Source organism: Primulina tabacum, chromosome 13, assembly GCF_025594145.1.
Source record: "Primulina tabacum isolate GXHZ01 chromosome 13, ASM2559414v2, whole genome shotgun sequence".
Lineage (NCBI taxonomy): Eukaryota > Viridiplantae > Streptophyta > Magnoliopsida > Lamiales > Gesneriaceae > Primulina > Primulina tabacum.
The window spans coordinates 36,725,117-36,740,079 of NC_134562.1; the positions used below are offsets into that span (position 1 = coordinate 36,725,117).

A 14,963-nucleotide genomic window follows, 5' to 3' on the forward strand; every position below is an offset into this window, starting at 1 on the left:
AATGGATTCCAGCTGGCATAATAACAAAATTTTGAGCGAATCACCATTTAACTAAATAGAAGTATATCAAAAGTAACGTCACTTTACTGTTCAGAAGTATAAACTTGGCGAGATAGATTAATGGATAATTAAAAACAATTTATCCCATGTACTAGTAAAATGGTAAAAAAACTTTTGTGAGACGATTTTGCTGGTCGTATTTTGCGAGACAGATATTTTATTTGGGTCATCCATTAAAAATTACTTTTTATGCCAAGAATATTACTTTTTATTGTGAATATCAATAGGGTTGACTCGTCTCACGGATAAAAATTCGTAAGACGATCTCACAAGAAACCTACTCTAATAAAAAAGTGCAAACAAGTTAGCTTTGTATCACATGCATTAACCTTTAAAGCAAAGTGATGCCATATAACATTACATCTCTGTGAACAGTTTTGAAATTACATGAGCCGACTTCGATTAACAAACTTAAAACAATAGAAAATATCTTAATATCAGTAGTTAAATCTATTCAATAAATAACCCCATGGATTCCTGAATAAACAAACAAAATTACACAATCACATAAAAACATATATATGCATGAACTACAATCCCATCAAAGATTCAACACATTTTCAATGATCTATATATACATATTAATGAATTTTATTTGTTACCCAAAAATCAATTACTTCATGAGCATGGTGAAATTGCTTTTTACTATATATTTAATGAAATGCTTCATGGTCCCTACTTTACCTCCATCTTAATTCACTACATTCATGTACAAATGAAGCTATGAGGATCAATACAAAAACTACTTTACCTCAATCTTGATTCACTATATTCTCATGTCATGTTTGGACTTTAGCGAGCATGAAAACAAAAAATTTAAAAAATAGCTAATTACGTTTGATTTTGATTACTTTAAAATATTATTGAATGTGTATGAAAATAATGAGAGGGAATGAAGTGGATTCAACTCGCCACGAGAGTTAACGTCGGAGTCATACAAGGAGTGAATCTTGACCTTGATTTTGAGCTTGACGAGTAATAATTCAAAGAAAAATAGTTCGACAGAGAAATTTTTATTCTCGATGTTTAGATCTGAAGTAGAATGAGTCGAATTCAACGATTTAAACTGATAGAGATTTGTGTGGCATCAACGGGTCACCGTGGATCTTGACCAGGAAATGACTCCTAGAGAAATTGTTAGACGATAGAATTCGGCTATGTTTAAACTGAATTACCCCTAAACCATAGTCGGGTTTGAGAGAGAAAAAAGTCAAAAACTTGAATCACGTCCCGAAAAAAGAAAAAGAAAAAGGGTGTGTGCCACGTGGCGTACAATCTTTCGAATTCGAGCCACACGATTCAACCCCATTTATCCTTAATTTTCCTGAAATCACCAATCTGACGTGGCACCTCTACATCTTCTTTATCCTTCCCCCGGACCGGATTGTTCCATCATATCCCTACAGGGTACATCCAAGGGTCGGAATTTTTTCTGGCCCAATTTTTTTATTTTTTTTCCATAAAATGAAATCTCAACCATTCATCTTCATTTGCTCCACACCCAGGATCGAACGAACCGGACCTGGACCAATCCCACAAACTATTTCTCCCTTCGTATTATTTATTTTTTGTTAGTGGTACTCTCACATATCCGTTTTCTTTCGCTTTCTTTGCCTTCTTTCTCTGTAATTTTCGATTCTTTCCTCTTATTTGTGTTTATGCTCTGCTGTTTCAGTAATTTTCTCAGTTAAAGATCGAGTCTTTTGGGGTGTTTCTGCCCAATTTTCAATCGCTTTTCTATTATGAAAGATCTCAGAAAATTGATCTTTTTGCCAAAGTTTTGTTTAAAAAATAAAACTGCCATGTTTATAGTTTTTCCTCATAATCAAGAATTTCAGTGAGTGATTTCAAATTTCTTGTTACTCGTCTTTGAAACAAGAAATTTCCATGGTTCTGACTTCCCTTTTAATGGTTTGAGACGATATATTGGATTATTCAGCTGATATTTATTTCGTGGTTCCATAAGTGGCCCTGGTAATTTGTAAAAAGTTCATCTATTGAGATCTTAATTCTTGAGGTGCATGAGAATTTCCTCCAGCAAAAACTGAGATCGAGGAAATTAATTTCGTTCAGCTAAGAAGGTTTTGAAATTTCTGTAGAGAAGAAAAAGCAAAAATTGGAAAACTGATGGTCACTGCAGCCGGCACCATACAGGTTACAATTTTCGTACCGAAAAATTGTTTCTTTTGGTTTTAAGGTTTTTTGTTTGCATAGTTTGACTGTTGTAGGTTTCTGGTGTTACAGTAGTATCAGCAAGAATCATGTCTTGTTTTTAACCACTGTCAGTGAAATGAATTATGCTTTAAAATACTGCACCGGTGAGAGGGTAAAAACACCCGGAAAAACTGGACAATTAGGTACAGTAGTTAATTCGATGAGCCAAGTAGCTTGTTCTGATTTTTTGTCCAACAATCTGTTTGTTCCGAATATTAAGTCAATGTTACACTGATGCTGTAGTATTCCAAGCCAGGTGTTTTGCTGTAGTTTGAATCATTTAAACACGCCATAGCTGCAGTTTCTCGAGTATCATTCTGACATTAGTGGGTTTGTTTCTATATCCTCCTACCACAGGAACAAGATGGAGGCACGGGGTCAGGCACTTTTCCTCGTGGTAGCAATAAGCCTCTTTTAGAGTGGGTAAGCTGCTGGTACCCTGTCGAAGGAGCAGTTTCTTGATGGGGAAGAATTTTCTCCCAAGGTGTTTATCCTCTCTTGTCTATAACGGTTTCGGAGCTAAATATCCAACTTATCTTGCATTTGGCAGCTTATTTTATTTATTTTTAATATTCGGTCAAATAGGCGAGGAAACCGTATACGATCACGAAACAAAGAGAACGATGGACGGAAGAAGAGACATAAAAAAATTTATCGAGGCACTGAAACTTTACGGTCGAGCTTGGAGGAGAATTGAAGGTGTTTATTTGGTTGAGATGCTGTTTTGTAAATGTATCTTTCAGTATTTCCCTTGTATTGGTGAATTTTGAAATTTTATTTCATCATCTTTACAGAGCACGTGAGTACAAAAACTGCGGTGCAGATTCGTAGCCACGCACAGAAATTTTTCTCCAAGGTTTTACTGCTGCACTATATCAGTAGCAATATCTACACTTACATCTGTTTTCGCCTTTTTGGGCGAGAACTACGATGTTGGGCTCCAACTTTGCTATTGATAACTTTATTCTATTCATATCGCGTTGATATTAATATCTGTGTGGTGATTAGGTCGCACGTGATCCAAATGGAGCTGATGCTGACTCTGAAAAACCAATTGAAATTCCTCCTCCGAGACCTAAAAGAAAACCAATGCACCCTTATCCTCGTAAGTTGGTTTGTCCAGTCAAACAGGACTTATAATACCCGAGAAACCAACAAGGTCTTCGTCTTCTACTCTGTCTATTTCGGAACCGGAAAACGAATCTCCTACATCAGTATTATCAGCAGTTGGCTCAGATGCATGTGCTAGAGCAAATTGTTTGTCTATAATTTCTGGTTCAAAAGATGAATATTCAAGCCCGGATGAACGAGTTTCTCCGGTACTAACTCTACTTATTTTACTCATCTTCCTACAGTGCATGTGATATGGCAAACTCTTGATCCACTTGAAATGTTTATGTTATATTGGAACAAGATGATTTGATATTATTAAGATTCAAGCATAGTTTTTGTGTGATTTCTTGTGATTAAGTATGCAAAAGAATTTTTTTACCGTATCTATTAAAGTTTATTTTGGCATATATGATGGGAGTACGATTATGTAACAGAAGAATGTGTGTTTATGGTTGAACAATATAAATCTGCAATACATTTCATTCTCTCTTCTTTATATTTCTACCCTACTTTTTAATTCAACAGTTTAACTGGACAGGAATTGGAGCTTTTGTCTCAAAATGAATTTATTGTTAAAGAAGATTCAAACGAATCAGCTGCTCAGTGCTTGAAGCTGTTGGTAAAATGCTACTCATTTCTGATCCTCATGGACCAGCTAACCTAGCAGCATTAATGGCTAGCAAGCTCGAGTCCTCTGGTGAAGACGTGGGGACTTGTTTATTTCCTGGAGCGTTGCCCATTTGTCACTTTATTGTGGTGCAACAAATAGCGATATTATTACACGCAAGTGGCACGTGAACACTCACACCCTGTGGATACTCGGTGTCCGGTTTCTTACCATGTTGACACTCTGCAGCGCCAAATCACCGGACAGCTCAGGAAGTGCATAATCAACCCCAATCAAAGGTTCGAATCTCGTGTCATATGCCTGGCAAGATGAAGAAAAGGAGGGGTCCTCAACTGGTTCAAATACAGAATCTGTTTGCACAACAACAGGGGGAGAGAAAAACTGGGGAGCTGATAGCTATTGCCACTCGTTTGAGATGAAATCCAAGGGACAAAAATCACTGCCCTCCAAATTTAGCAAGACCATGTCAGTTAAATTGACTATAACATGGAAAAGGTTTTGTGCCTTATAAACGATGCCTTGGCGAAAACCTATCTACCTCGACCTCGAATGAGGCTTCTGAAGAACGGGAGAAACAGAGGGTTCGCCTCTGCTTATAGAAGCTGGTGAAGGTTATGCGTTTTCCGAGGTGCAATGTCTATTAAAATTTAGCAATGCATTTCTAGTGTAATTTTGTTTACCTCTTGAATCTTGAGATGTGTTTTATGTTTTTAGAATTTCTAATGTTGTAATGTGCGAGGAGTTGAATTGTGTTTGTGCATATCCCTTACATCTCCGAGCTTTCTTTGTACAATTTGTAGTATATAATATAACATCAAGAAGAGCTTGGAAGTTCATTGTCGAAGTTTTTGTTGTTTATTTGCATTTGCTTTATATTCTACTCCAGTGCATATGCTCCTCTTGTAGAATGATAGTTGGATATGCTACTGGGTGTAACTGTCCACCAATTGGGAAAATGTATATCAGTAATATCGAATATTTACTGTTATATCGAAATTTATAGTCGACTGTAATTTGATTTCTAAAATTACATTGATTTTCATAATATTTATACATTCTTTAGTTGTACAAGTTAAACAGCTAATCTATGTCACAAGCATCAAGATCTGTAATATCAATATTGAAATTTCCGGATTACAAAATATACATCATACATTTTATAGCTAGCAAATGTTAAATTTAGTGACATAAATAACATGAATGAAATCTGTTGAATAATAAATCATCACTGAAATCATACGATCAAACTATACTATGATAACATTTGCAAGAGTTTATTTTAAGTGTCTCCAAATTTTACTTAACGAAATGTTTGGAAATTATATATAAAACCAAGAAACGTGTAATTACAAACATTAGTCGTGTTTATCACTAGACAGAGGTGATGTATTTTATGTGTTATTTTCAATTAAAAATTATAATACTAAATTTTACTAATATATACACAACCCTATATGTGACAAGAAAAAAGGGGGTGACCGAAAAGAATAAAATAGGTGCAATGTTATTCGATCTTTTTCGAAGTTAGGTTTTGGGAATATATTTACATATATATATTTGATATCTTAGTCTAGTTGATGGGGAAAAAACTCGAACTTAAGTCAATATAAGAGGAAATCCGGTGAGATCATTGGGCCAAACCCCTCGGTCTCAGGTTTTTGGAATATTGACGAAAGATAATAGAAAAAAGGAGAGGGTGTTGGCAGGTATCCCATAAAAATAACAGAGACTGAAATAAAAATTGACACTTTACAAAAATTCCGTATTTTATTTTTCTTAACTCTTTTCCATTTTTTTTGGATATGATATTTGTGAAGTAATTTAAGAAAGTGGTATAGTGATTATAAGATTTTTTTTTCTCGGTTGAGTTGATAGTTAAGTTCAAAGGAAATAATCTATGTTCGGATCTGAATTGAACTACAACATAAAGTAATTTATTTTTCATATTTTGAGTATCAATAAAATTAGCACTTACAGTTAAATACTACCATCGTCCCCAATTATATATACATCTTTTTTCACACATATTAAGAAATATGATGTATATAATTGAGATGAAGTGAGTAACATAAAATGATAACAAGAAATTCTTTTAGCTGGACAATGAATTTGTTGCTATAAGTGGGGGCGACCCAATAATTTTTTTTAAATTTTATATGTTAATTTTGTATAATTTAAATTAATTTGGAGTACAGTCTCACGGTGAGACAGTTAACCCTACCGATATATTCACAATAAAAAGTAATACTTTTAACATAAAAATTAATATTTTTTCATGGACCCAAATAAGAGGCTCGTATCAAAAAATACGATCTCTGAGATCGTCTCATATAAGTTTTTATCATAATTTAATATTAGTTCGAGTAAAACAAATATGTTGGCTCCGCGCTTGGTTATTATAGACCTGAACTCAGTTTTCGTCTAATCTTGGTGCTTTGATGGAGTGTGATTCATCAACATAATTTAGGAATTTTTATAAAATAGTAGCGTAAAAACCCGCGCAAGCCCAACTCTATTTGGTGGATCTAATCCGTATATTCTCGTTTTACTTTGGGACGTGGTGGGCCCAAAAACAATTCCCTTGGCCTTAGACGCGCACGTGTCCCTCGATTTTCACTTATTTATATTTTGCATCCCCTCATCTTTCCTCATTTCCACGGACTACCCCTCCATTTAAATATATATATATATACACGAATCTAGAAACAGTGTGGAGCTTCTTTTTCCTTCATCATTTACGTGTCTTTTCGGTTTCTGCCTTTTCTCTCTGTTTCTAGATCTGTAATCGAGCTCACAGTGACATTGAATCTGGAATGGCTACTCGAAAATTGAGCCATGCTGATGAGGAGAAGGTCCACAACCTCAAGATAGCTGTGTCCACGCTCAATCAAATCAGGTTTTGTTTCCTTTTCCTTTTGATCGTCTTTCTGTCTTTCATATTTGTTTCAAGTTGCAACCAATGAGGATCTGAAAAAGTTAATGATTTTTATTGGATTTTTATTTCAGCGGAAAATGAGAAATCTGGATTCGTCAACCTCGTATCTCGCTATCTCAGGTGAGGTTCGAGTTTTTTACTCCCTTGATTGATTATTCGTGTTATGAACGTCGGGAAATGTTTCAATTCCGTTTTTTGTTGCGTATATATTAGCTTGACGTCTTTCATTGTCGGAATTTATATACAGAAGTGAGTAGATTTATTTAATTTACCTTTGTTTGTATTTTGAGCTCCATGCTAAGGGCTGTGAGGAAACTAGACGCAAGATAAATGTTTTTGAATCTCTAATTCTGATATTCATAAAAGTTTATTCTCAAAATCTAAAAACTAAGTGTCTTCTTACTTCTTGCTCGTGTATAATTTAATTTGATTGAATACAGTGGTAGTGGGTTGTATTACTTAAGATTTCTGCTGAACCGATTTCCTTTTGGTTGTAACTTGTGAATCACAGTGGTGAAGCTCAGCATATACAGTGGAGTAAGATTCGGACCCCAACCGATGAGGTTGTGGTGCCATACGACTCCTTAGCCCCTGTGCCTGAGGTGTTGTTCCTTTTCCAATCCTTTATCTTTTCGCTGGTCAATTTGAAAACATCTCTCCTTTTCTCCTTAAACCATCAAAATTTGGGTTTGATTAATATGTTTTAGCCTATCGTAGTTAATATATTTATCCGGTGTGGTTACCTGTTCATATTACTGCAGATATTGCGAAGACAAAGAAACTTTTGGACAAACTTGTGGTGCTGAAGCTCAATGGAGGCTTGGGAACAACAATGGGATGTACTGGCCCCAAGTATCCTTGGCAATATTTCTCTTTTATGGTCTAGCTTATCTGTTTGTGATAACTTTACGACTGTGTTGAACGAAGGAATGCTTCTATAATTTTGAATTGGCATCTCAAGCAATAGTTTCTGTAGGTTATTGAAAACCACCATTTTTGTGTAAGGTGGTCTAAATGCAACTTACTTTGAATGCGCTGTCATATTAAAAAGTAAAACTTATTATTTTTATTTTACCCCTTTGTTATTTTCTTACAGATAAACTTTTTTTGTTACTTTACCATTTTATTATTTTTTACAGATTTTAATCCAACAAATTTTCTAATAATAAAAGTATTAATGGGGGCTGTGTATCGTGTACCAGTAAAAATCATTTTCTATTTCTTCTCCAAGGTGTCGTATAGGAGTGGAAACCTATGACTGATCCAGGAAGTCTATGACTGATCCAGGAAGTCTTCCATCAGACCAAATATTGTTTCCTGAATGCCCAAGTTTAGATGTTGATCTCCTTGGCTGCAATATGTGTCAGCATAGTGCCATGATTTTCACCATGTTCATAAGTTCCGGTTCCTTAACTCTAGCACAATATTTATGCTCGTTAAATTTATTTCCAGTACTACAGGTAAAAAGTTTATCTATCCATATTCCAAATTAGAAGTTTGGATGTACCGACTAGCAAACTCTCTATGATTCGTTATTCCAATAATGTTATTGAATAGTTATTGCAACCATTTTCTTGCTAGTAAATTCATTCTTCTCAATGTAATTGAGATTGTCTTACAGCAAAAGCTTTTCTTACCTAATCACATTTACGCAGCGTATTGAAAACTTTTCATAGTTGTGGTCAGTGTCACTCTTTGATTATCCTAATCAGCTTTAAGTTGTATTTGTTTCCATGATTTAGGTCTGTCATTGAAGTTCGAAATGGTTTGACATTTCTTGACTTAATTGTCATCCAAATCGAGGTATTATCCTATATCACATACTCTCCAGTTTTGTTTTCTTTCATGGTGCATGTAACTGATATTTTCAATTGTCGACAGACTCTCAATGCTATGTATGGATGCAATGTGCCCTGGTTTTAATGAATTCATTCAACACTCATGATGATACACTAAAGGTAAGATATCAATTCTATCCAGTGGATGACTATACACAAATGAAATTAAACGTAATTATTTTTTCTATTCATATGTCAGATTGTTGAAAAGTATATGAACACAAATATCGAGATTCATACATTTAACCAGGTCTGTATATGTATGTTTTCTGCAATAATTTCGTGATGGCAGTTGCATGGTAAACTTCATGTCCTTTAAACTTCAGAGTCAGTACCCTCGTTTGGTTGTTGAAGATTTCACGCCCCTCCCTGCAAAGGAAATGATGGCAAGGATGCATGGTATTTCATGTCACCAATTCACTTATTCTTCTGATTCCTGTAGATTTGTTTGTATTTTGGCAAGTTATTAATTAACTGCTACTTCTGGTTTTGTGGTTAATTTCTTAGGAAATGTTTACTTTATTCTTAAGGACATGATGTATATTGTAATCTTCAACTTTATCTTTCATTTTACCATTCTTTTCACATTTTATGCATATTTTATTTTCTTTGTTTTTGAAGGGAAAGAATCAATGCGTCCTCTTTACTCTGTTAGGATCAAGTGCTTGCTGATTCACATAACTGAATCTAATCTTTCATGTCATCTTTAGTTCTTATTAATGCACGTTGCAAATACAGGTACCCCCCTGGTCATGGGGATGTCTTTCCATCTTTGATGAATACTGGGAAACTTGATCTATTTTTATCACAGGTGCAGCTCTGTTAAAACACCAAAATCTTTTTATTATGGCATAAAAGTACTCAAGGATGCCTGGTTAGATCTAATTCTTATTTTCTTCTTTCTTTTTCTCTCAGGGCAAAGAATACGTCTTTGTTGCCAATTCTGATAACTTGGGTGCTGTTGTTGATTTGAGTATCCTTGTTGACTGAAAACTCAGCTTTACTTATTGTTCAAGCACTTAACATTTTGTGTTTTGTCGTCATGTTGTACATTAAAATTTTGCTTTTGTGTGTGTGTGTGTGTTTGTTTGTGTGTGTGTGTGTGTGAGAGAGAGAGAGAGAGAGAGAGAGAGAGAGAGAGTCTGAGGCAGAATCTGTGAATTCAAGTTATCTGAAAACACCTGCCTTAATTCACCGTTGCAGAGATTTTAAACCATTTGATCAATAACAAGAATGAATATTGCATGGAGGTATTTGAAAAAGGTCTATTCTTAAATTTTATTCCTCTTTAGGACAAATTGTTTCAAGATATCAATGGTACGTGTTTATGCAGGTCACCCCCAAAACTCTAGCTGACGTAAAGGGTGGTACTCTAATCTCTTATGAAGGGAAAGTACAGGTATGTTGAGTGGGTACATTTCTCCTCATATAACATTCAATCCTGAAGTCTTAACAATTCTTTGGTTCTTATGAATGCACCTCCAGAAAATAGTAGATGGTGATAAAACAATTTAATATGCTGGCTCAGTTTTTGTGTACTCTGCTATAGATTCTTCCTCAGAAGGGTTTAAACAGGTTGTCACCGTTTTGGAGAAATAGGTGGCGAGGTGTTAAAAGCTCTCACCCTATGTTGAGATTTATGCTTCAGCTTTGAAATATTAATTTATTTTTGTGCACGTGAACTCAACTCTAAGATTTAGCCTATATGTTCTTTTGCTTTCAGATTGTAATGATAGCAACACTGGCATATTACAGTTCTGACAAAATGAATTTCTATTATTTGTTTTACAGTACCTGCCAACAAATTAGCAATAAAATACAGCTGTCTTCTCTATCACTCAATTTGCGCCTATTTATGCTGATCAATATTTCTTTTTAAACTCTCTGCTGTTAATGTTCGATATTAATTAGGGTAATTGTTGATCTTGTCTGTGCTGCAGCTTCTGGAAATAGCACAAGTTCCAGATGAATACGTGAGTGCTAATTCTTTAATCTGTTCTCTTTGGTTTTCCCATTGTTATTAAATCCACATATATCTGGTCACCGTGGTTATTTTAATCCACATACAACTAATTGTGTACCATTGTTTATTGCATTTAGGGTATAGAAGTAAACATGTATTTTTCTGATGCGTTTCAAGGTTCTTGTAACTGCATCAAAACTTTTATATGTAATATTGGATGACCATTGAAAACAAATTTGGAGCCATATATGTTGGGATGATTATAATAATTATCAATCATATAAAGGTGAAAGTTGAGTTCACTGATCAAAACCAAAAAAAAACAATTAACATTTATTTCTTATAGTTTTGCTTCATACGGTGTCAGAGATGTAAGTCCTTTTGCAAGAAATCAGGGAATCCCAACTCATTTTAAAATGTCAAAGATCTGTTATATTATTTCACTAAAATTCAAAACGTCAAAAAATTCATTTTATAATCTTTCTTGTGTTATGTTATCGGCACAAACTAGGAACCTATTTTACAAATGAGATCTATCACCTTATAAATTTTTCAGGCACAAACAATATATCTAGGTGGTTATGAGATGTTTTAAGCAAATTTAGCCAAAAGCTCCCTCAAATAATGTGTCTTGTTGTATTCCTGCTGTTACTAAATATAATGGGCCACTACTGCTTGGGGTTGAACTGATGGATGTTTTCTTGTTGATACAGGTTAGTGAATTTAAGTCCATAGAGAAGTTCAAATTTTCAACACCAACAATTTGTAAGTCAGGAAATTACCCTAGGTTACTTCTGGCTAAATAACCGCATTCTTCTAGAGAAATATGTAAAGAACTTGTACAACCATATCTTGCAGGTGGGTGAACTTGCACGCAATCAAAAGACTTGTGGAAGGAGAAGCTCTGAAGATGGAAATTATTCCCAATCCAAAGGTACAATATTTACTCTAGAAGAAATCTTTCTGGGAAACAGCACCTCTCTAATCAAGCCAATATGACTTTTAATAGGAAGTGGATGGGGTGAAAGTTCTTCAACTTGAGACTGCTGCAGGGGCTGCGATAAGGGTACATTACATTCAAATGTCTTTGAAATAGTCAAATTTGACAAGTTTAGTTTTAATTTGGTTCCGATTATTTTACCTTGTTAAATTAACCTCTCAAGTAATCACAATGCAGTTCTTTGATCATGCAATCGGTGCCAACGTTCCCCGTTCTCGTTTCCTTCCGGTAAAAGCAACTTCAGATCTGCTTCTAGTCCAAGTAAGTGTCACATGCAATACTTTGTGTATTGAATACCTTATTGACGTGAGTCACCGGCTGTTTATAATGGTTTCTGACTCAATCATCAGTCTGATCTATACACCTTGTCCGATGGCTTTGTGAGCCGGAACCCAGCAAGAGCCAATCCTTCCAATCCTTCTATTGATTTGGGACCTGAATTCAAGAAGGTTCGGATTCATCTCAGCTATTAGTTTTATATGATTGGCGAATATCTCTGTTAAATCATGTAACCTGAGATCTTTCCATAATAGGTTGCCAGTTTCTTAAGTCGATTTAAGTCAATCCCCAGCATTATTGAACTGGATAGCTTGAAGGTAACGGGTGATGTATGGTTTGGAGCTGGTGTTATTCTGAAGGTAACGTGAAATTCGGTTGTTCATGCGATTTAAATGTGAATGAATGCTTTTAAGCTTCCCATATCTCATGATATTTTGATTCATCTTTGTGGATGCGTTACTTTATCTCAGGGTAAAGTTACAATTACTGCGAAACCTGGTCTGAAGCTGGAAATACCCGATGGAGCTGTTATTGAAAACAAGGTAATATGCCACATCTATCATGATATCATAAGACTTGATGGATGAGAGAAATTACCTAGTCTATTTGGTCAGATTTTTTTGTAGAATTAAACAAAATAAGTGTCAGAATTGAGACCGAAATGCACCATTCATGCGTGTGCAAAACAAAACCTACATGCTGGTATGAAAACTTTATTTGGCTAGAAATAACTTTGTTTCTAACAAGTAAACTAAATATCAAATCTACAGAAAAATATAAGTGTAGGATATATGTATATCACGAATTTTTAGTGCAATTATCCTGTGTATACGTGCTATGATATATTGATATAGACTAAACACGAGACCTGTGGACCAACAAATAACCATTTTGATGAATCAAATATGTTGTCAAAAAAAATAAATAATACATTTGTATTTTTAAAACTTCTATATTAAATTTCGTTTTGGACACGTGTATGTCCCCGCAGTGCGAGGAGTAGTTTGTTTTACTTTTACCCCAATATTTATGATAAATTTCGAAATCGATATCACTGGCTTACCTTTGACCAACTTGTTTCCAGGAAATTAATGGTCCTGGAGATGTATAGAAGAAGACTTGTCTCTTCGGACTTCGAGCAATGTTCTGCAAGAAGCGACTTTTATTTTAAATTTTGTTTTTGGTTGTGACTAGCATCGAGAATGGAAGTATGAGATGAATAAATCCATTGAACAGACAAAAGTGAATGGGGCTTTTTTTTAATAAAAAATTGTGATGCACTGATTAGTCATCAAAATCTGTGAGCTCCCACGTGAGCTTCTTCGAGTTATTTATTATTCAGTCAGGAACAGAAAACAAACGCACACGAGCAGCTCCACACGTACCCAAGCGCATAAAAATTGTAAGTGAAGAAAATAGATTTTCAAGTATTAACGCTAAGTCAACATTAAAAATTAACTAAACACAAACAATGATTGTGTTGGTTGACTGTTTTCCGAATTTTAAATTCGAACATAACAGAAAGTCAGACACTCTGACATCTTGTCTAAATCTTTCTCACAACTCTCAAGCTCAAGCCTAAATGAGAGTGCCACGTTCAAATTAACTGACGACAGAAGTTTTCAGTTCTTCTGTACATTCCAAGACTGTCAATTTGAAAGCTGTAAGATATATTAAAATAAAGCAGTTTGTCGTGGCCCAAATGATACCAAGTCTATTAAATAGTCAGACGGTTCTCACGATGAAGCACTTTTAGCCAAGACTATAATTAAAAGCTAATTGACTCAACATAAATCCAAAAACTTCAAGTACTCGACTCACAGAATTACAAACAAACAAACTTACTTTTTTATAGAGAAAAACTTAAAATTTTATTTATATATAGTCTTTGTTGACAGGACAAATTAATCATGCGCACATATATACAACCAAAAACCAAATGTACCAGCAACCTAGAAAGAAGTTAAATCATAGAAAAGTTAATTATAACCAATACCAAATTGTGTCATCTCATGCTCAAAAAATATATGTTCGAAAGCAGTCCATGTCTACAAATGCACAATCGGGTATATACTTACCATCAGTGAGTCCCCTCTTGATTGCCACACATTACTCCACTATCACCTAATAATTAAAATCAAATCATAGAATCCTAATAATTAAGGAAAACATTCACGAAGATAATAATATATCACATCATACTCTTGAAATACGATAATTTTTTCGTCCCCGACCACAAAACAAATCCATATAAATACCTCAAGTATGGTGCAAACGGAAAATATTTCAGTACTTGACTTGTGCATAAAATTGATTCGATTGGAAAAAATCACACCCCCCTCCCACATATTTGTTGGTATCTTCCGTTTATAATTATCGGATAATTATGGAAAACGATAATGGTCAGAATATGTACATGATGTCTGTATTATATATGTACTGATGACATATCAAGTGGTCCTGAATATGACAATCTATTTCCACATTAATTTACTACTTGTAGGCGGATTAATTTATTTCCCGAGTAAAAGGTTGTTGGTATGGCCACAAAGATTCTTTTAACATATCCTCCCAATCTATCAAGATTTTTTTTTTAAAAAAAAAAAAATTCAGGTAAAAATATTAGTGCACGCACATACATTTATGTATAGTGGATATGGTCAAAAAGTTCAGAGACTGGAGATGTCCATGCATAAAAAGATGGAGTGTTTTGTACTTACGGATCCAGATTAAATAATAGATGTATAGATCGTCCAAATATATAAATTTGTTTTTTTAATAAATATTAAAAAAATCATTGAAAAATAAAATTTATATTTAAAATTCTTATTTTATCTTTATTTGATTTTTTGAAAAAATAGTTGCTCGTTTTGTAAGATTTAGTTAATAGGAGTATATTAGTAAAACACATGAAAACATGTCATTAAATATAG

The 14,963-nt window shown here is 34.4% G+C and overlaps 2 pseudogenes; both read left to right on the forward strand.

The window, feature by feature from the left end:
- The window catches only part of LOC142522096 (protein REVEILLE 1-like), a 5,799-nt pseudogene extending 1,614 nt beyond the window's left edge, over positions 1-4,185 (forward strand).
- A 2,524-nt stretch (positions 4,186-6,709) lies between these two features.
- On the forward strand, positions 6,710-13,327 carry LOC142522802 (UTP--glucose-1-phosphate uridylyltransferase-like; annotated as a pseudogene).
- The last annotated feature ends 1,636 nt before the right edge of the window (positions 13,328-14,963 follow it).